General features: G+C 28.3%; 1 protein-coding gene across 2 annotated transcripts in view; it reads left to right on the top strand.

The window, feature by feature from the left end:
• Nucleotides 1-23,687, top strand: part of LOC107443977 (uncharacterized) — a 159,412-nt gene that overhangs the window by 113,016 nt on the left and 22,709 nt on the right. The window lies entirely within an intron of this gene.

The following is a 23,687-nucleotide window of genomic DNA, read 5'->3' as shown; positions in this document are numbered from 1 at the left end:
CTTACTTTGATAATTACGAAATTGAGGATACAATAATTATGATGTTAACGTTGCATTAATGTTGAAAATTGCAACTGTTGGGAGGGGTTAAATAATCTGTATTTGCATCCATGAACAAGTTAAATTTCCTTATTAACATAAATTAAGTTTTAAGTCGTTTAAAAACTTAGTAAAATGCAATGAAATTAACTTTTTTTTTAAAAATATATTTTTTAAAGTATAAGGTAAGTAACGCAAATACAGACTATTTTCATCCAAAAAGTACTCCTGAAAGTCGAGTTCGTTTTGATTCTTGACTCAGTTTCTGTTCCTTTTGAGTTATGTTTTACTTGTATAATATGTTTATCGGCTGTGTTAAAATATATTTAATTTCCTAAATTTATTGGAAAAATTAAAATTAATTTCTATGTAGTAAATGTATTTCCCTCTTTTAAAATTTTAGTATGTAGTCATAATTTCATAAAAACTTAGATACAAATATGACTCATAAATATTCTTAGATACTTTTCGCCACAAACTGATATTTTCTTAAAAACTTTAAAATATATTTAAAATTTTAAAATCAATGAAGTTAATATCCTATTTGTAAGACAAATCATTTTTATGTTAGGAATAAATTAACCTCCTCATTTATTACTCATGACACTCATTTTACACTTAATTGATATCTTACATTGATTCTTAAGAAATCTAAAATGAATAGCTTTCAATAACACGATGCAACAAATTTTTACGATACAGTTTAAAGTAAGAACCATTAATTTTGAGTATATATATATATATATTTAATACAGTTTTCACGGAGATTTTAAAATTAAAATGTAAATAAACATCGCAAACATAAATTAAAAACAAACATAAATATCTTAGCAATGATTTTTTGTTTCTGAAGATGTATAAAAGACAACAACAGATCGTAATCGATTGTTGACAAACGACTATTGTTTACAAACTGTTGTTACTACAATTGTTAACAAGAAACTACCTCAACATCAAAAATAGAGGCAATATCCTATTTTTTTACTGCGAATGACAGTTCATGGTATCATGAAACGCTAGAAATGCTCCTTATGGGGAATATAGTTGCCCCATTTTCGGTGTTCCATTCGAAAAAAGATTATGAAAACAGTAAAATATAACACGTTGAAAAAAATCTTTTTTTTTTTCATCTCAACACAAATAATAGATGCAACTATTTTACACCAAATTGATGTAGGGAAACATCATGTATTATTCTTGGACCTTAAGTGATTCACAACACCAGGAACCAAGGGTAGTTTTTCTTATAGTGTAACACCAAGCACCAAGGGTAGTTTCTGGCATAGTGCAACACAAAAAATGTTCTTTCACACTACTTGGTATTAGTCGCTACTATTTTTGTTATTCAGTAACACTAAAATCCTTAATTACAATAAGATATGATAAATATAAGAGTCTGCGAAGTTACTTTTATGATACAGTATAAAGTAAGAATCCTTAATTCAGGATGTATATATACAACAATTCTTAAAATAACATTTGTTTGCTAACAAACATACATACAACACAAAGAGAATACTTATATAAATTAGAACTAGGATTAACAAAGCGAAACGGATAGTTTTTCACAGTCATCGAATAGTTAAACTCAATTTTTCTATGTATACTTTAAAAGATTTGTGAATATTTTTAAAATGACATTGATAGAAGTCTAAGGATGAAAAAAATATAAAAAACATAAAATAGTGTATAAAAGTTATAATAAATGGACGATATATTTCCATCTACAAACAGCAGAACGTAATATTTCTTTTTAATGTAAACATACAAAGCCTTTATGTAAGAAATCTCATTATCAGAGCATTTTTTTTCTAAATAGACACTCCATATGCAACAATCCTCGTATCTTTTAAAAATGAGCATTGAATTATTTCTTCGCAAATAGTATAGCAATAATAGTTGTAAGAAATAAATGAGTTTTCAGATTGGTGAAAAAGGAATCCAACTCGACTCTAAATAATTTTTAATGTGGAAAAAAAAAATCAAGAGGAAAAGATTTTGTGCGATGAAACATTAAACTTTATTTTATCCAATGTATTATTTTTATCCTTATTATACAATTTGAATGAGTTTTCATCATCCGAGTTAATTAAATTTTAGAATCGTCGTTAAAACATTCTGTTTCAAATGCCTCAAGTGAATCGAAACTTTGCATAAAACAGACAAATTTTCCTTATTAGACAGGGATAAAGCAATACAACATTAAATTTTTACAAAAATATAAACTTTAATTATAATTTCATTTTTAACACAGCTCTCGCGTTATTATGAATTAAAATTATTTTATCGGTTGACTTTCTAAGAATTCAATTAAAACTATTTATACAAAATCAATTATATTTCTTATAGTTATAGGGCAAAATTTCTGCCGATAAAATATTATTTCTTCATAAGTAAGTTATTAGTTACAGCGTTGAGTTTTATCATACGTTTAATGACTGCTTACATTCGAGTTTTTGATTTTGACTTAAAAAGCTTAAGTTTCTGAATTTTTTAATGTACATAATGTTTGTATTGTTAGTATTTTTAATGTTTGTTTATAATGTTATAAACAATATATATGCAAACATTATATTCATAATGTTTGTATTTTTGTTGTTTGTAAAGAAATTCTGGTAAAATTACCGTACTGTATGGTAATGATATTTTTACTAAAAAAACATAATTCTGCTTAGTAAAAGCAAAAGTATACTGTATTTAAACCAATCATTTGCCAATTTTTCCGTTCATATAATAACGGCTTACCATAAATTCTGGTTTTCAATATTATAGCAATTATTACCACACATTTAGTAAAAAATAGTAAACTGAAAAGCAAATTTAATCGAATAAATGATTTTTACGCCATGCCTTATAGTATCATGTTAAAATTACCATATTTACCCAACTTTATCACAGATTATAAAATCATATTTTATTTCACCAAAATCATTACTAAAGCACTTCGGTGAAAATACCGTGCTTTTTGTGTTTCCATAGAGTCATAAGCACTGTAAATTTACCATATTCTGGTAGTTTTGACCATACTTTTTTTCTCAGTGTGTATTCAAGACGCATATTTAAAAATTTGATTTCTCGAAAACAATTCGACCGACTTCATTCAAAAAAAAAATTTGCTATTTAAAACTACATACTTTAAAAACATTCCTAAAAAATAAGCACAAAATAAACATTATTGATGAATTTCAATTGTTAATTTTATTAAAGTTGTCTAACTGGTATTGACAAATCAGTAAGCACGCTAATGTGTAGACATTTATTGATTTTTGACCTTTTCAAAGTTTTTAATGCAACACTCCATTTTTTTGCAGAACATTAAGGAGCTTCATATTTTTGCTAAAACAATTTGTAAAGACCTCTCTCTTGAATTATCTTAAGACTATAAATAGAGGTGGTGCTTAATGCCACCTCTATCACCACCTCCCAGAGAATAGAAAAATTGTTCAAGATTATTTTATGTGTTTTTGATCTTTTGGATTAATTAGGAATTTGTTCTTAGTCCTTCTTAATTGTAACTTCTTTGGTTACTAGAAATAATCATTTGACTTATTAAACTGTCAAGTTTTTTTTAATCTTGTTTGTCAAACTTATTTTACTCTTGCAGCTTTATCACCTTTTCCTTTTAATATACTCCACATTTCATTTTTTTTTTTTAAGAACCAGCTTCCAAAAATTAGGCAACGATTCGAAATAGGATTTTGGTATGTTTTCTATTAAAAGTAAAATTCGAGTAGGGATGCTTTTCCTCAATTTTTTTTTAAAAAAATACTCTAGTTTATAGTTAAAAAGAACTAATTTTTAAAATTTCTTGTTTTTTGAACTTGATTACTCCTTTTACATTTAAACACAGAAATACCGCGTGGAAGGGATATGTTCTAAATAAAACAATAACAGCAGTCTATAAATATTTTACAGTGCTCATTTCGGATCCATGAAAAAGCAACAATTCGAAACGAATTTCGGCATGTAAAGTGAATTTACCAATCAGGTTTTTGTTATTTGTTTATACTCAAAAAACGGTGGGGAAAAAGAAATTGTAGCTACTCGTTTTTAAAGAAATCGATGCAATTTATGTTAGCCCTCTTTACTATGGAAAAAAGATAAAAATGTGGGACACATTATCTTTAGGAATGCCAATCGGTTTACTTTCATCTAAAAGTTTTGGCTTCTTTGAACATAAAATATTATTATGAAGCTCTTTAGCATTGACACCGACGCATCTTTAATTTTGCGAGAATAAAAACACCTTTTTCATCTACTCAATAGCGGTTTTTTATATTTCAAGAAGATCTGAATAAAAAAAATATTCTTCATTATGTAGAATTTATTAACCTAAACTGGGTCAAAAAAATTCCTTTTGTTTGCTAAAGAAATGCCTAATAATGAAGCTTGCTTAAGATTAATAAAGATAATATTATCTTTGAATATTAATTTCTAAATATTAAAATAATAATTTATTGATTTAATACAAAAAAAAATTGTAATTTATATATTACTGAAGTAAAAACTTTTAATGCAAAAGTAAAATGAATTTTTTTCTCCCAAAATTAGAATTAGTGACTTTTTCACTTATTTTAATAATAATTATTTTCAGATTATGCGCATAATATTTGGGTTCGGTTTTAATAATTCTTATCTAAGACAAAAAGATAAAAATATTTTCTTCGGGAATGCCAAGTATAGTTTGATTTCAGCTGAAGTGTTTGGTTTCTTGGATCATTAAACATTATCATGAGGCTCTTAAGCATTGACACAGACGCATCTGTAATTTTGTGGTGTAAATAAGCGAGAATAAAAACTTATTTCCTCTACTGAATAGTTTTTTTATAAGGAAAAATGGGGTAATACCGGATAGCTAAAATTCAAAGGCCTGTTGGAGCTAAGCCGTACGTCCTAGAAATTGCCAGATTTAATCAAAACATTCATTGTTCAGTTGTGTTTAATATATCCTTTCTGAAAAGTCCTTGATGTGCTGTGCAGAAAAGAAACGGACCACCCTGAATAACTTTTGATCTAATGAGTGGATCTTCACGTTCTAGAACTCACACGATATTTTAAATTCAAAATCAGGCAGAAAAACGTGCCTTCTCTGAATGAACATAACTTGTTTTCGACGGATTTAGATTTTTGACCCCTAAAAAACTGCAATCTGGAAAATATGGTCCCCAATAGCTTGGTCAGGAGAGCGCTACAAAGTTTCAACCCCTTAATGTTAACTTTACTTTTTTTGCGTAATTTGTTATATCTCTAGAACTTTTAAATAGAATTGAAAAACTTTTGCACACAATTATAAAAATCATTTATTTAAAGATAATCCCACTCCACTATCCTGCTCTGGCCAAGACTCTTTTCGCCGAGCGCTATTGGGAGGCTAGAGATATGTTAAATTAATGAACTCTGTTTCAGCATTGTTTGTTGCACTCTGTATTCTTTCTTTTTACTTGTTTTCTGCTGCAACTGCTTATAATCTGCCAATAGGAATAAAAAAAACGATAATTCCATGCCAAAAATAACCTTTATTAAATTTTTATTATTTTCCATTATTTTATTTAATAATGGTCGAAGACGTTTCAAAATATAAGCTATACAATTTTTGCATAATTTTAAAGAATGTAATTTTACATGGCAAAATGCAAAATTTGAGCAAAATCGATCGAATAGTTCCCGAGAAATTGAATTTCAAAAAAGTCATATATTTAAAATCCGATTTTTCAAGAGCTATTCGACTGATTTTGCACAAATTTTGCATTTTGCCTTGTAATAGTTCATTCTTTAAATTGATGCGAAAAATTTTATACCTTATAATTTAAAAATTATCGACTATTATTCAATAAAATTATAAATATTTACTAAACATTATTTTTTGTATGGAATTATCTATGAATACATGAATTTTATAATTGTGTGCAAAAAATGTTCAACTCGCTTAATAAATTCTTGAGATAAGGTGGAACATGCAAAAAATAAAATTACATTAAGGGGTCCAAACTTTGGATCACTCTCCTGAACAAACTATGGGAACCATATTTCCCAGATTGCGGCTACCCCCTATTTTGGGGGTCAAAAATTTGAATCCGTTGAAAAAATTGTTTGTTTATTTTTCTAGAAAGTACGTTTTAATGTCTGATTCTATATCTTAAAATATCGTCTGCACTTATTAATTAGAATATTTGAGGTCATCCCCTTCAGCCATTAAGATTGAGTCCTAGGACGCGAGAATACGATCATTACATCAGAAGTTATTCAGAGTGGTTAGCTTTATGGCACACTGTACAGGTGAGATATGGATATCTCGCTCTTATCTTATAATGTTTTTCAACAATTTCAATATTTCATATATTTTTAAATTTTTTTTCTTTAATTGATTTGTTATAATATAAAATTTAATCTAATTTTCACTTACCAAAAACTCGGATTATTTAAAACTTCCGATTGCAATTGATGCTTGACACAATTTTTATCAATGTAATTAAAAACAAAATTGTGTCTTGGATAATTGGCGAAAGCCAAATATCCTTGAAAGCTTTTGCAATAAGGGTGACTTGATTATATTTGCATTGTTTCTACTCATATTCAAGTTTCTGAGAAATTTGTCAGAACACAATGATGATAGGAAATTACCTCAAAATACTCCAATCAATTAAAGTAACTTCAAAGAATCCTTGTGAAATGTCAAACATTTCTAAAGTTTGTACCATTAATCTTCCTACAGTCCTTGTGCTTAATTTTCTATATACTAACTTGATACTATATACTTTTCTATATACTTTCTATAACTAATTTGTTTGCAATTCTTATAGATCACTGACTTTCAGAACTAATGGGCAGATTGTGACGTTTATATTTGTTTACAAAACAGTTTTATTTAATATAAGCAATAAATTTTAAATTACGAATAGGAAATGCAACAATTGTTAAATGTTAGCAAAAATATATAGTAAACTCCATATCCACCCTTTTAACATTGCTACTGCGTACTTTATTTTTTATCAAAATAGTTTAAAAAATTGCGTGTTTCTTTTACTACATATTTAAATATACATATATTTTAGATTTTAAAAAAAGTTTTCGAAAAATTGAACTTGAAGATTAATCAAATAAAAGCAAAAGTTTTAAAATTAATCTTGGTTAAATTATGATTTATTTAATGAAAAACAAATTGCATTTCCTATTCTTACAAGATGGTAAAGCGTATACACTAATGAAAATATGCGAAACACTTACAAAACGTTAATTAGAAATAATATTTTGAATGATAAACTTTAAAACAGGGCCTTATATTATTTTATTTTATAACAGTCGTTGAGCAGCCTACACAATTTTTTGGGTTTATGACCACTAATGTTCAACTCCATAGACTTCCAATTTTGAGCCCAATCCGGAAGACAAAAGAATTCCTGGATCAAGTATTGGGAAAAATTTGCCTTCGTGGAGGAATTTTTGATGGAACTAACCCGCATTTGCGTTACATGGAGAGGAAAACCACGAAAACCTCTCACCGTTAGCCTGATGGCAAGGGGACTCTGACCCACAATCCGTCTACTACCGAGGATATCTTACGTCAGCACTGTGGTCGGTGCAAGCCGGATGCGCAATTCGTATCAACCTGCCATCGCTTGGAATCGAACCCGGTTCGCCTCACTGGAAGACGAACGCTCTATCCTCTTAGCCATCACGACTCAAAAAACAAGACTTTAGGCAAATTTCTAACCCACATCCTCTTCAACTAATTTGCGTTTTCGTTTTCATTTCTTATTTTTTTAAAGCAACAAACAGCACACTGCCTACTAGCAAAATGCTGCAAAACATGCTTACATACCTAACAGAAATGTGCACAATTAACACTATCTGTTGACCTAAATCTGAATAAACAATTAAACATCACGGAAAACCAAAATGAAATCATAGACGGAAAAAGAGCTTAAATAGAAGAGAAAAAAATCATTCCTGCGGAAATCATGGGCTATCTAAGTTTTGATACTTCTACGTTCCCGTGGAAACCACGGGATATGCAGAGAGAGGTTTAAATGTCTTTAGTTGTAACTATTAAATTGGTGTCAAGACATAGTGAAGCGGCAATGAACTACGAGATGAACTACATTTACAGCACCACCAGACGGTAAACAGAGGAACTAGTGCTTATACCTCAAAAAAGGGGAGAGAAAGGGAGGAGTGTAAATTTAGAAAATTGTTGAGAAACATTGATTTAGTACAAAAAGACATCTTGTAAATATTGATGTTAAGATTAGGTATTTAAAATACTTTCTTGTTCTCTTGGATTTTCCGGCAGTATCACATTATAAGATAAATTTAAAGAGAAAAAAAGTAACTATTTTTCACTTTATACCTTTATTTTCTGTAAACGGTGTGAGCAGGAAGAAAAAAAATGTCGCATTAATCGGATTTTTACGAACAAGAACTCAATCTTAATGGCTCGAGGACCCAATCTAATTAATTTCTGTGGGAGTTTTTTTAAATCAAAAAATTTAGCAACAAGATGTACTTTTTCTGAATAAACATAAATTTTTTTTTCGGTGACAGATTTGGGTTGTTGACCATCAAAATATGTGAAGAAGAGAAGCCGCAATCTGGAAAATTTGGTTCGAATAGTTGAGGTAGAAGAGCGGTTGAAAGATTGGCTCCTTAAAATTAATTTCCTTTTCCATATTTTCACCTTTGTATTTTTTTCAGTTATTCAAAATGATGTTTTGATTACTATAGATTTTGTGAGCTTGTATGATTCGACAAGTTTGATCAGAATCTTTAAGCTTGAATTTTTCTTTCAGTGACAGAGATTTCTAAAACTTTTATTTTCCACTGCGTTTCAGTATATTTTTAAACCAATACGTATATCATTAAGTCTTTATTTGTATATTTATCAAGAAAACTTGATTTCTATATTTATCAGGATTAAACGATTAATTTTTTAGTAAAACCAAATATAATTACGGGTATTAAAAAGACCTCCTGAATCTTTTTAACGATTTTTACATGGTTACCTAGTTGAAAGCTTCGATCAGAATCTTCAAACTTGAATTTTTCTCTCAATAACAGCAGTGACAAAAATTTTTATAACTTTTATTTTCCAATGATAATAAGTATATTTTTAACCTCATATGCATATCGTTTAAACTTTGTATATTTATAAAGGAATCTTGATAGTAAAGTGATTTTTGAGTAATAGCAAATGTAATTGCAGTTATTCAAAAAGATCTTCGTTTACTATAGATAGTGCAAGTTTCGTATGGTTACCTATTTCAAAGTTTTGATCAGAATATTTCAAAATATGTTAAAAGCTTTGAAGGATAAACCTTTTCGAGCGTTGAAAGAAAATACTGTTTCCTTAAATTACTATATTGTTATTCATATTAATTTGTTAACGCTTTGTATGTTTTCTAATACAGATAAGACAGAAAAAAAAAGTTTAAAAAAAGTTTTAGAATCCGATAAATATATTTAAAAAACCAAATTTGGAGGCTTTGATTTAAATATTAAACAAACCTGCTTGAAACCCAATAAGTAATAAATGTTTTAAGCCCGAATAAGTTTATCTAAAAATATTTATCATAATAATAAAAATCAAAGGTTTTAAATTAAAGTTAATAATAAAAGGGAATGTCTAGAAATAAGTAATATATTCTAAAAAAGCTCTATTGATAAAACAAGTTTTTTTCGTGTCTAAAACAAATAAAAAAAATTTTAAAAAAAACGGTTTTATTTCCAAAGAATCGATGATAAAATGTCTTCTACTTAACTAAATCAAATGAGAATTGATTGTTATGAAACGTTCCACTGATTAGTCGAATAAAAATTAGTCTTTCAACAATGACAATCTTATGAATTCTTTTGTAGGTGTATTTCGTATTTCTTTTAGAAAGAAAGTATGTTCTAGAAAGTAAATATGTTCACTAGAAGAAAATGTGTACAAAATGTGTTCATTTCGGTAAATCTATGGTCTAGATGACATGTTTTGACAATGATACTGTATATCTAAAAACTTTTACACTTCATTTACTGCTAACAAAACAAAAAAATTTTAATTTCGCTAAAATGTGGGTGAGAGCTCTTAGATTTAAAACTTTTAGCAGACATAACTTTCTTAAAAACTATCAAATGGTCTATAATAAAAATTAATGCTCAAACTTCACGATATTTTCTTCGTTTTAGATAAAACTATTTCCCAAAAAACGTTCAGAGAAAAGATTTTATCAAATTGAGGAAGCTCAATTTTCACTAGTTAGGATACGAATTTCGTGAAAAGCATTAGGCTTAATTCAACAAAATGATGAACATAATTGGCCAAAAAAAGGAGTATGAGTAATCAATCATTGTTAAAAATCGGACTCGGGAAAACTGCATCGCAAGAAACAACACTAACCACTATACCATCTCTTCATCCAGTGAAAACGGTTATGAAATTAGGGAAAAAAAACTGTTCGAGAACTTACAGAAGCGACTTAAGAAAGAGGAAACAACTTCGCCAAATATAAGAGAATTCGTGATTTTTAAAAATGTAATTTCAAGTTAAAATTAACGACATACAGTTAAAACATTGCTGAATTTACGAACACAAAATTTTTATTTTTTAAAGAGTATAAAAACGTTCTCCTTTTTTTTTCTTTTTGATTTTTTACTTGAAATAATTTTTCTTAGAAATTATCTCAAGAACCGTCAAATATGACTACCATTTCTCTCTTAGATGTGAATTGCATTTAAAACCATTGCTTTGAATTTTGAGAAATATTGAACACGAATTTTTTGGTCACCTTTTAAGTAAAATGCTATCAAAGTGCTTCCATGTCAACATATATCTCAAGAACATTTATCTTTATTTTTCTTTCTTTAATTTCAAAATTGATCCTCATTTCTCCTTTAGGGGAGAATTACTTTTTGAATCGTGGATTTTTTGAGAAATATTGAAGTTGTACCTTTTCTCTTCTTCTTCAGTGAAATATTTATCAAAATGGTTCCCTGTTCCGGGTTCGCTATACTCCCCAATACTATACACACTGTATAATTTCCTCAATTTTATTACAAAAACTACAAAAAATTATACGAGACTTAAAATTGCAATAAAATTTTGCTAAGGAAGTGATATGGGGAAACTTTATTTAGTTTTAATTGAATATAATTAGTTTGTGTAAACTATAGCACAAAACTTTTATGAGTGAACAACAAAAAAAAGCATCTCTGGCTTTAAAGGAATTCATAAGAATTGAATTGCACAAAAATTTTTTGTAGAATTCAAGATCTCGGAGTACTTCTTGGGAAGAAATTCAAATTTCAAAATCGATTAGTTTTGCTCATGAGGATAAATTAATTAAAAGTTCTCGCTCAGACGTTTCAAATTATTTACTTTTACATCTCGCTGCCGAACATGATTAAAACTAAGCTGTTGTGAAAGTAAAATTCATGGTTGGGATATTGATTTTCACATAAAGTGATTATTTGTTTTCCCTTACTGACTAAATTATAATTGTTTTGACATTTTCATTGGAAAAACAATTAATAGTCTAATAATAACTTTGTTCCTCTAATAATCGTTTTAGGTGACGAAAAATCTAATGAAAGAAAAAGGAGAAAAAAAAATCTAAGTTGTATTATCTTGTCGTACTAGTTGATGCACTAGTATATAGGTTGTACTAATTGTCTAAAAATGTACTATCTCAACTCTTACTTGTATTCAAATTAATTGGAACTTAAATTTCAAAAATTAAATTAAAATTTCAGTATGGATTATTTTTAAAAATTGGAACTTGAAAAAATTTTACCTCTTACCGAAGATTTGGTAATATAGTTAAAATTATGAATTACTACTTTTTTAAAAAAAAAAAAAAAATTCTTATTTCTATCTTGATCGCATGATTGAATCGCATGATTGAAATTGAGTATTTATTTATTCTATGCCAAAGCAGCTGAAAGATTCACTTTCAAATAGCTTTAATGAATTCCTTCTTCAATCTCTATTTCTAGATATATAAATTTCTTCGAAGACATTAATTAAATCAATCAAAGAATCAATATTAAATCTTTTATTCGTAAGAACATTATCTCTCTGCTTTTGAATTTTTTAAATCTTATATATGCTTCTTTGATTGGTAGAAAGACAGTGCAAATAGTTTTATCTTCAACTCCAAGCACTTATATTTTAATCAATATAATGCCCGAAATAAATCCTTAATGCTACTTAATCTGTACCTTAAATAAATATTTTTCGTTAGTGGTTTCTGAAATAAGATTTCATTTATTTTAAAAGATTTGAAAGCTCAATGCGAAATACTTTGAATTCCCTATCCACACACCATACAAAAAATACTCTCTTTAATTCTTTTCCTCCGCGATATCTATAATCCTTTAATCCAGCTACGGCTGCTATTTTTCCTGGCTTGGCATTTAGGGATTTGAGCATATCTCGGGTAAAGTTCCTGGTTACCTTTTATCTAATTTTTTGTAACTCTAGTCTTTTCCTCTAACGGATGATTAATAAGTTGAACAAGATGTAATAAGTTGGAGCCTTAAGCGAATGGTTGGATATGGCATGAAAGGTAAATATAATACGATAACAAATCTTTACTCAAAGCAAAATGATAGCCGAAAGCGGCATTTGCAACAACTTAATCAAGGCCAGTAATTTGTTTTCACTTATGAAAACGGCAGGAAAATGAAGTCATCAACTAATGAGAAAGGAAATTTAACAAACTTTTTTCTATTGAAAAGTGCTTTCGTTTAAAGAGAGTTATTATTATGTCAAGAAACTTAAACTATTCAGAACTGTAAATAAATTTAAGAATTTAATGGGATGCTGCTCTGTATTTCAGAAACATTTTTTCAGTTGTATTTTTTTTTAATTCTTTCTCTTAATTTTTTTTTATTATTATTAATTTCTAAGTTCATGGTATTGTCCTCGCAAATCTTAAATAATATTAAAATATGACCGATTCCTCGTTATAAAAGCTTCTTGACTTCCAATTTCTGGTTTGGATTCCACTAGACTAATTACCCAAGAGATTTCAGAGCCAGAAAGAACTTAATGTCCATGAGACGAGAAATAATTTATAAAGTTTTATTTACTTTATTTCTGTGAAACTGCTAAGTATTTTATTAACTTATTATTCATTCAATTATTGTATTAATATTCATATTAACTTATGAATATATAATATGAATATATTCATATTATATTCATATTAACTTAATGGCTTTATCGACTTCATTTTTGAGATTTTGTCAGTTCGGTTATTTGTTTATTAAATATTTTAGGGAAATGTTTTCCTCAGAAAATGAGCAGTCCCTATTTTAAGCTCAATTTTAACTTCGAAAAGCTCTGTATAAGTGTCTTAAGAATTGCCCGCTCTTTATTAACCTAAAGTTTACTACAAAAACAAATTTAACATTTGACTAATTTATTTTTAAAGCATTTATTTTCTGATAAGTATTCAACTCTCACATTAACTATGGAAGAAAGAAAAGTAAGCGTGCAATGCTTTATTTTCCAGTTAGTTGAAAGTAATTGCATTAGTTTTTTCTGCTCAATCAATCATTTCATTAATTAAGATTTTTAATTATAAAATGTTGAGATGACAATATTTTTCCCCTTTATTTTCGTAATATTTCTTTTATTTATATTTTGATAGTAGGCGTAACGTAAGAGGAATCGTAGTTATACTAAATATATAGTTTTTTGGAAAATTGTATGAGAACATGAATTGTATTTTAATTAAAAAGTACGAAAGATATTTAGCTAAATATACAAATGAAAAAAATCAGCCATTATTAAATTAAATAAAAATAAAATATCATTAGAAATGAAAAATCTTGATTAAGCTAAAGTAAGCAAACTTTAACAATGTCAAAATAAATAACTTATTTTGCTTAAAATTATTTGTATAAATGAGTTTTACAATTGGAGACAAAAGTTCGTAAAACAGCAACAGCAGCGGAGCTATGATGAAACTACACGAAGAAGGTAGTATTAATATTAAGAAGCTTACAAACAATCGATTGCGCTTTTGACTACACTATTCGAATAGTATTTTTCTGATTGAAGCACCCCACCTATTTTATTTCTTCGTATTTTGAAAACCGGTTTCCGTTTAAAAAAAGTAAAGTTTATTCAGATATGTGCTTGATTTCTTATCTCAAAATAATGTCTGCACTAATTAATTTGCATAAGATTCTTTCCCGACCCTGCAAATTGCATTTTAAAATTTAAAGTACAGCTCCGTCAGCAGTCATGACACTGTTAGAATTTTCATTCTAAAATTATGGTAAAATTACTGGCAGCAGCTTGTCCATCTAATTAACCATAAAGTTTACGGTAACAAAAGTTTTTTACCATTATACGGTTTTGAAACCGTTTACTGCTAGAATGATTCAAAAACTATGAATACTAAACTGTACGGTTTTTAGTATGGTTTGAAAACCATAAAAAAGAAATTTAACTGAACATTGGAGATGGTTAAGCGTCTTTTTTTGTGCTGCCATCTATGAGTGATTGAGAGTACACTGTTAAAATTTTCAATTTAAAATTATAGTAAAATAACTGGCAGCTGTCTGTCCATCCGATTAACAGTAAAAATTACGGTGAAGACCATTTTTTTTCATGCCGTAAGGTAATAGGCATTAGAAAGTGCCGGAGACTGGAAATTCTTCATGTGTTGAAAGGAATGCAGGAAATATTGTGGTGTCAACACTAGGACTCGAACACCAGTTCTGCCGATCATGAGATTGACGGATAAGGCCGCTCGGCTATGATATGTACTCAGTTGCAGAGAATTAAGTAGCTTCATCTGGTGGTTCTAGTTGGTGAGATATGATTCTGGTTGTTTAACCGTATTAGGTGAAAGCAGTTAATAAACAGTTTTTTCTCAAAATTAACAGTTTGATTACCATTTTATTTATGGTTATTTGACTGTTTTGATTAAATATGGTAAAATAACCATTCACTAAATTGTTATTTAACCATTTTTTCGGAGAAATTTCTAACAGTGTATTGTACTCAAATAGCCCAGAGTCACGAATTAGGAAGTGCAGGACACTGGAAACTCTTCATTTGTTAAAGGGGATGGAAAAAATATTGTAGTGTCAACTCGATACCCCGTTCTGTCAGTCATGAGATTGACAAATTAGCCCTGCCAGCTATAATATCCATCCATCTAAAGGAATTAAATGACTTCATCAGGTGGGCCTAGTTGGTGCGATAAAATTCTAGTTGTTTAACTGTATTATGTGAAGGCAATTAATAAGCGGGTTTTTTTTCACATCTAACAAATTGAATACCATCTTACTTACGGTTACTTGACTGTTTCATTTGAAGATGATAAAATAACAATTGAATAAACTATTATTTAACCATTTTTCTGAAACATTCCTAACAGAACCTAAAAACACTATCTTTAAAACAGTCAGCCCAATTAGCGAGTGAAAATCTGGATGCCTTCATAAACACGTCATTGCTCTTCCTGAATATTTTTGCAACACTATTCCAGTTTAATAATTGCTTATTTGTTTTAGAAGGGTCTCACATTTTTTAATAGTTTATTTCCCTTTATTTCAGTTTTTATAAAAAAAAATCTTTCCAAATCAAAAGCTTTTGATTCCTAAACAATACTTAATTACAGTTCAAAAAATTTATACATTTGCGAGAATCACTGAAACTAAAATCATGATACATCAAAAAAAAGTCAGTATCATTTTAAATCTGTAGAAGGTTTCACGTTGACTGATTTTTCTTTTTCCTTATTTTCAATTGTAATGAAAAAAATTATTCTCAAGTTATAAACTTTTCAATGTTTAATGATAGTTCAAGAATCATATGTGTTTACGGAACTCATTGAAACATAAACAATCATGCAAAAAAGATTCGACATTAAATCAATGAATCTCCTATTATTGCACATGGTAATGTAGCAAATTTACATTAACTGATAGATATTTATTCTTCATTACATACTTTGAATACTTCGTTTTTGTATTTATATCTATCATAATAATCTTTTAAATGTCATAAAAATAAAATGGTATTCAAACTAAGTGATCATGTTAGTCGAACAATTTTCCACTAGTCTTAGGTATATTTCTGTAACTATACAGTAAAAGCATATCACGTTTATAAATGATATAATGTTACTACGTAGAAAAAATTTTGACGTGACATTGGTACAAATGAGAAAGCGGATCTTTACGGAAAAAGAGATAAACTGAAAAGAAATTGTGAGCATTTTTTTTTGAAAAAAATTTTTTACGGTAATTCAGTATTTTTACCAGTCTCCTATGTCGGAACTTCTCTCGGCTCTCTATCTACTCTCTGTTAATAATAGAGTAGATAAGAAAATTTATATGAGCTTTTTTCACTACTTATACGCAATACAAATACATCTGACCTAAATCTAGGTCTACATATATAACAAAATTTACAAGAATGAGAAATATCGGGAAAAAGTAAATTGTAATTGTTTGTTGTTAATAAAACAAAAAATATGCAACAAAATAATTTTAAAAAAATAAATAAATAGAAAGATAAATGAATAAATAAAAACTTTTCTATGGTTAGAAGTTAAATAGTTAGAAGTTAAAAAAGTTAGAAGCAAAATATTGTGTGTAATTTATAAGAATCGAATTCATATAGTCTGAGTTTATTTTCCAGATGCATCAAGTTTATCTTAAAACGTGTTGCAAGAATCTCTTTTGAACTTTAGATAGAAAGCAGAGGACAAGTCGACTGTTTATTTGATTTATTTATTGTAATTCAAAAATCATTTACTATCCGCCTTCCTTAAAAAATTTATACGAAATTCTTAGAAAATATTTTGATATAAACTTAATATAAAATGATTATGATATTTGGAAAATTAGCTGAGACTAACATCAACTCGGTTATTTTAAGTTACACCCAGCATTTATTTCGAACTTTTCTGAAGCAAAATCGAAGAGAGGTTCTTTTTAATATTTAAATTATTGTATTAACTCTATTTAAAATAAGAACTCTCTGAACTTGGAAGAAACATTGTATTCCTATGATTAATCTTAAATTGTAGGCCGTTTCAATCATAAAAAAATATATATTTTACCAAGCAATGTTAAAAAATATATATTTTACTAAATTTAAAATATATATATAATATATAAAATATATGCATCTATATATTAAACATATATTTTACTACTATATTACAAAGCATATATTTTATCAAATGTAAATTTTACTAAACATATATTTAATAATATTTATATTTTATTAAATATACATTTTACTAAGCATATATTTTAGAAAATAAACATTTTGCTAAATACATATCTTAAAAATATTTCATTAATTTCAAATCAAGTCATTTTTGTATTTTTTTTTTACATGGAGAGGACAATAATCTTAAAAACGAAAAATTTAACTTTGAATATTTCCAAATGTTTGCACACTCTTGAGCAATCACGCATCAAATGACGAAAGCAGCAATTTAGTTTAAAAAAAAAACAATCTGATAGTTTTTTTAAGAGAATTTTTTTCACAATTTTTCAAAATTTCTTTCCGCATTATTAAGGAAAAATTATGAATCCGTTTTCCCAATTTTCGAATCATTTAAAAAATGCCAAAAGCGCACTTTTTAATGAGTAGGTTTTTTTTTCAATAACATTGAGGAATATTTTTTTCACTTTCTGTTGCAGAAGATTTTTCAACTGATCTTAGTTACTTTCGTATTGCTAATTTCACGTCCTCAGTCGATTTCTCTCTCCAAATTGCAGCTTATTTAATAACATTTTTAGTCAATTTTTTGACGAAATATACAAGCTTGAAAACGTTGTATTTCACGTTGTATATCACAAACAGGGGTTCACGTAAATGTTGTGATAAACTTCTAGGAGAGTTAAGGCACATTTCCGAGATTAAAATTGCATAAAAACCCATGCCCAGAAATGTCGCCATACTCTACTAGGGGCATTTCTCTATTTTGAACTGTTTTTTCGTGTGATTATGAGCAGGTCATAATAGGAAGTATTCCTAGCCATGTACGACGAAATTCGGGCATGAGTTCTAATGCTATTTTAATCCCAATGATGTACTTCTCCTAGAAGAATGTAACTCTCCTAGAAGTTTGTCGCAACATTTGCGCATATATATATAATATTTATTTTAAGACTCGTACATTTCGACAAAAAATAGACTGAAAATATAATTTAAAAAAAATCTGTAGCTTTAGAGGAAAAACTAATTTCAGATTTTGAATCCCCATACCCGAATAAGGCAAGATCAAGTATTTGTATGAATGCAACAGAAATTTATTCCTCAATCTAATCAATCTAAACGATTTATTTTCTTCTTCTCAAAATGTTCATTTAAGCATTTAAGTTCTATATATTCAGTACCCTTAAGTTCTATATATTCAGTACCCTACAGTAATGGAAGAGACTCATTCAATTTTCGACATCTTTGTTAAAAATTTTGAAAACACAAGAAATACATAAAAGATAATTTCATATCTTTAGAGGCATTTAGGTCATGCGATTTGGCATGCTGACTAATACTAGGTAATAAATTGAGAACGAAAACAATTATTTTTGAACACCCTAAGCTAGAAAATTTAGCAATAAGCTTGCAATTTGTATCGATCACTTTGGTTGTCATTTGCAACCATTGCATAACATTTCGCAAATCTAGCTTAAATATTTATGGAAGATATTGATATTTTTATTAAGAAAAACTAATATTTTTACTTAAAATGCATTACCTTTACGAGACTCATCATAGGTCAAAAATTTATTTTCAAAATTTTGTAGTCAAAAACATTAAATGATATCTTGCAATTTTAACCTATTTTTCGAGATTATAAAGTCAAAACTGTATAAGCTCAGTAATTTTATGAAACAGTTAATTCCCCATTTAATTTGATTGAATCCGTATTTTTTTAAAATTTTTATTCTTAATATATCTTAATGCATTACAAAATCGTCGTTCATTCTCCTTTATCCTGTGCATTATACTAGTTTAAATATATATTTTAAAAACTTACTTTAAAATGTATTTTAAGTAGCATGAATAGAAAATATTGAATTGCAAATACTCAATCACCATTCTATTGTGCAGCGTTTTATCGAAATCCAAAAGTATAAGCAACTAAAACGTTAGAAGAGTATAGCCTTTATTTAAAGAAGTATTTCATACTGTCTTTTATCTTCAGACATCTGTAAACAAAAAGTATCAGTCTTTTTACATCGTGAAGAGAAAAATAACCATATTCGACAATTTTTGTGTATCAGTATGTAAAATGTAAGGATCAGCCAACATAAAGCTTCGGTAAAATTTGTTTTACGGTTATATATATTTTCGTTTTCTTGCAGCATCCAGAAGATTCTTCATCACTTTAAAAAGTTCTAAAAGCATCTTTTATGTAAGATATGCAAAGTCACGTTTTTTAGAATTCCTCTACCTGGATGAATATGCCGTTCAAAAGAAAGAAATAGAAAATAAACATACAATTTACAATTTAGTTATAAGTTTTTCATAAACTATATAATACACGAATAATTCAAAAAGGTCAATTCGTTTAATAAAAGCAGACTTTGTCTCAAAGCACTTTTAATTATTTATAATTAAAGGTAAAATTTTAAACTAATTACAAAGTTTGTTCTGTAATTCCATTAAACTAGGCTTACTATGATAAATTAATAAAATAAATTACAATTACGAATGGGCCGGGATAGCCTGGTCGGTAAGGCGCTGGGGCAATGTCCGAGAGTCAGTGGGTTCGAACCCAACCGGCCGAAGACTCCCCGTTTAGTAAAGTGACTGATGAATGTTAAAGTACTCCTGATGAATGTAAAGTGATGAATGTAAAGTCGCAAAAGTACTCCATGTTCCCATAACAAATCAATACCTCTGAGGCTACTGGATTGGAGATCGATCGTTCTCTAATTCAGGTCAAAATTACGATCTGTGAATGAATGAATGGATGTATGAATGGGTCCGACCTATAAACGGGTATCACGTATGGTGTAGCAGAAGTTGAATTCTTGGCCATAGATGGCGCCACTGAAAATCAAGAAACGCACACTCTGCTTTAAATTTTCTCTGTTTCACCAAGCAAGCTCGCCTGTGTGTTAAGTGGCATTAGAGACAACAATAACACAATTACGAATTAATTGGTACAAATTGAGACCCTATTGTTAGAAATTATCTACTTTACAGAAAAAAAACTGTGAGCATTAAAAATTTCAATCTGATTATTATTTTTTTTCACCATAACGCATGAAAAAAATATAAAAGATAACCAATATGAATTATCCTTATTCTAGAAGAATGCGCTGTTCAACTGAAATGGGGTTGACTTTATAAAATTATAATTTCTCCTTTACTGTAATGAGTGAAAAAAAATTATGAAAATAGTTCCTGAGAAATGAAATTTTAAAAAAACAAAAAAAAACGTGTATATAAATTCAATTGCTCAAGAATTTTTAGACCAATTTTGAGGCCCAAATTTTGTACTTTGCAATGTAAAATTACATTATTTAAAATGATGTAAAAATTTGCATTCTATTCTATTCAAAATATTTTCAACTATTATAAAATAAAATTATGAAAAATAATAAATATTTACTGAAAGTTATTTTTTGCATAGAATTATCTCTAGGTGAATGAATTATGATGAATGAATGAATTATGAATTATCTGGTGAATGAAAGAATTATCTCTGGGTGAATGAATTTCGCAATTCATTCTAAGTCAAAATTTTTCAATTCGTTTTAAAAGTTCTCGAGGAATTGCGAAATAGCGTAAAAAGTAAAATTAACATTAAGGGGTTCAAATTTTAGAGCATTCTCTTGACCAAACTATTGAGACCATATTTTCCAGATTACTACTCCCAATATTTTGTTGATCAGAAATCTGAATCCGTCGTAAAAAAGGGTATGTTTATTCAGAGAAAGTACGTCGAATTTCATCTTCTCTAATTAATCAGCATATATGAGGTCACCCCCTTGAACCATTAAGATTGAATTCCAGAACGTGAAGATCCGATCATTCGATTAAAAGTCATTAATTGAGGATGGATCGTTTATTTTCATGCTCACTGTAAACGATATAGTTTTCCACACGAAATATAAAGGACAATTTGAAAGCATTTATATCAATATAAAGCCGGCCAGGTGGCCGAGCGGTTAGCGTGCCTGACTGCAAAGCCATAGGCTGCGGGTTCGAATCCCGCTCTGGGCATGGATGTTTCTCTCTCTCTTTGTGCTGTTCTCTGTTGTGTGTGCGAATGATGTATGAATGTGGCCCACCCTATAAACGGGTTTGTGGCAGTATGGCGTGGGCAATGTTGCTCGCCTCCGTGACTTTGGTTCACAGGTGCCCACTGGGTAACGCGAAATGAGCAACAATTCTGGCATAGTATAGGCAAAAAATTCAAATTCAGTGCCTGCCATTGAAAAAAAAAATATCAATATAAGAGTGTCTGATCAAATTTTGTTACTCATTCTATTTAATTTTTATCAACTATACTTAAATAAAACTATTGCAATTTTTAAGTAAGGTAATAGTCATATAATACAAAACTATAACATTTTAAATTTATTAACAAATATAAAGATTTACAAAATTAAGTCACAAAAATAAATGCAATTAAATAGTTAAAAGACAAAGTATTTTCTGATTTAAAAGGTTTTATTATTATTTTCATGCTTAAAGGTACGGTAATATTTAAAGTAATCATAATTTATTTTCTGATATAATGTAAAATTACTCGTCGCTATAATTTCGAAAATTATTTTATGCTAGCTTTGTTTTTACTGCGTCCTTACTCTTTGTATTGAGAGAAACTCAGATTTCGAATTATACGTCATTAATTTTCCCTTATCTAATGCTGATAGTTATTTCGGCTTTCTTCTAAAGCTAGTTATTATGAGATGTAGAAACCGAAAGTTCTTTTTTTCTTGTGATATTTGATTTGATTATTGTTCTCTTTTTTAAAGATAATGAAATAGGTTGTATTATGTGTAATCTTAAGACTGCCTAATTAATTCCACGTTTTTCCTGTTTTTACAAGGAGAAGAAAATTCTGGCATAATCACCATACGAAAAGACACTTCTAGTCCTTAAAAAAACACAATTCTAAAAATTAAACTAAAGTATATGGTATTTAAACTATTCATATGGTAATTTTAGCGTCTTTTGTTCTTACTGTTTACTGGAAATTCTGCTTTAGTTAATTTTTGTTATTATTACAATACATTTAATAACAAATACGAATTTCAAAAGGAAATGGAACCAAATAAAGGGTTTTAATGCCATGTTCTAAAGTATCACGATAAATTACCAAAATGATCTTCAGAAATATCAATTATTTTGCGATTCACTTGGTAATTTTAATCCTTGGATTTCTTTGTCTCTTACCAAAGGGAAGGGTAATAATATGTTGGCACTTCTAAGGGTTTATTTAAAATGGCAGTTTATTTAAATGGTTGAGAGGAATTAGAGGACTGTTAACTGTTCCTTACCCTAATATAATTTCTCAATAATAACAAGGGTTAAAGGGACGCGAATGATGGCTTTAAACGTTTAATTAGATTGTTTTAAAGGTACTAAACTCAGATATATCATACTATGGTGACTACTTAATTCACATTTTATTAGGTAGTGGGATTTATTTATTCATTTACGTACATATGTGGGTTTCTTTGTAAATACAAAGGATGACTTAGGAACTCTTTTCAGATTGTACTGTTTCTTTTCTTCATTTTTATGCTATTTGTAATGCAATTTGACAAGAGACAATCAATTCTATGCATCAAGCGCATTATCATGTATATGTATCGAAACCGAATTAATTTATTTTCTGTTACACATCCATGGTAAAAAAAATCATTCTTATTCCAAAAATTTTTTCTTTTTATTTATTGTTATACATGCATATGCAGGCTTGCTTGCTCATTACAAAGTATGATTTATTATAAGTCCTTGTCATATTGAAGAACAGATAGCATGAACATGAAAAAGATGCATCCGATTTTTATTGTGATTTTTGAATCCCTACTTCTATACTACAGAACGTTTGGTGGAACGGCGTGATAGCACGGTCAGGAAAATTCCATGAATAACTGCTGGGCATGTTCATTTTATTACTCTTATAATATCAGTCAACGCTGACTGATATGAAAATATCGAAGACTTATTGTTTGAGTTAAAGAAAAAGTTATTATTACACCCATATTACCGTTTTATACTAGGAAAAATGAAGCAAAACTTCTCATTGGGAAATTTACTTCAAATTCATTAGAAGTCGAATAGAATATTCATTGGTATATTTTTAAATTTCTCAGTGGGGAAAATCAATTTATTTTACTTCATCATTGAATATGCTATTTATTTTTAGTTAGTTTTTTTTCCCCGCTTGGAGAAAAATGAAAATTTGTTTTTTCAAATTTTTAATTGAAGATGTGCTAACTGAGTCTGTAAAAAACTAATAAAATTCTTATTAGTTTATTAAATATTAGTTTAGTTTTCATGATTAACTTTCTTTCAAATTTATCAATGGGGAATGCAATTATCTGTCACTTATATCATTTAATATATCATTTATTTCATCTTGATTTGTTTTCGATCTTGAATCAAAAAAGCAAAAAACAAGCTGTTTTCATTTAAACTGAAAATGCAACGCGTT

Source organism: Parasteatoda tepidariorum, chromosome 11, assembly GCF_982258835.1.
Source record: "Parasteatoda tepidariorum strain Cologne lab strain chromosome 11, Ptep-v5.0, whole genome shotgun sequence".
NCBI lineage: Eukaryota > Metazoa > Arthropoda > Arachnida > Araneae > Theridiidae > Parasteatoda > Parasteatoda tepidariorum.
This window is presented reverse-complemented; position numbering and strand designations above follow the sequence as displayed.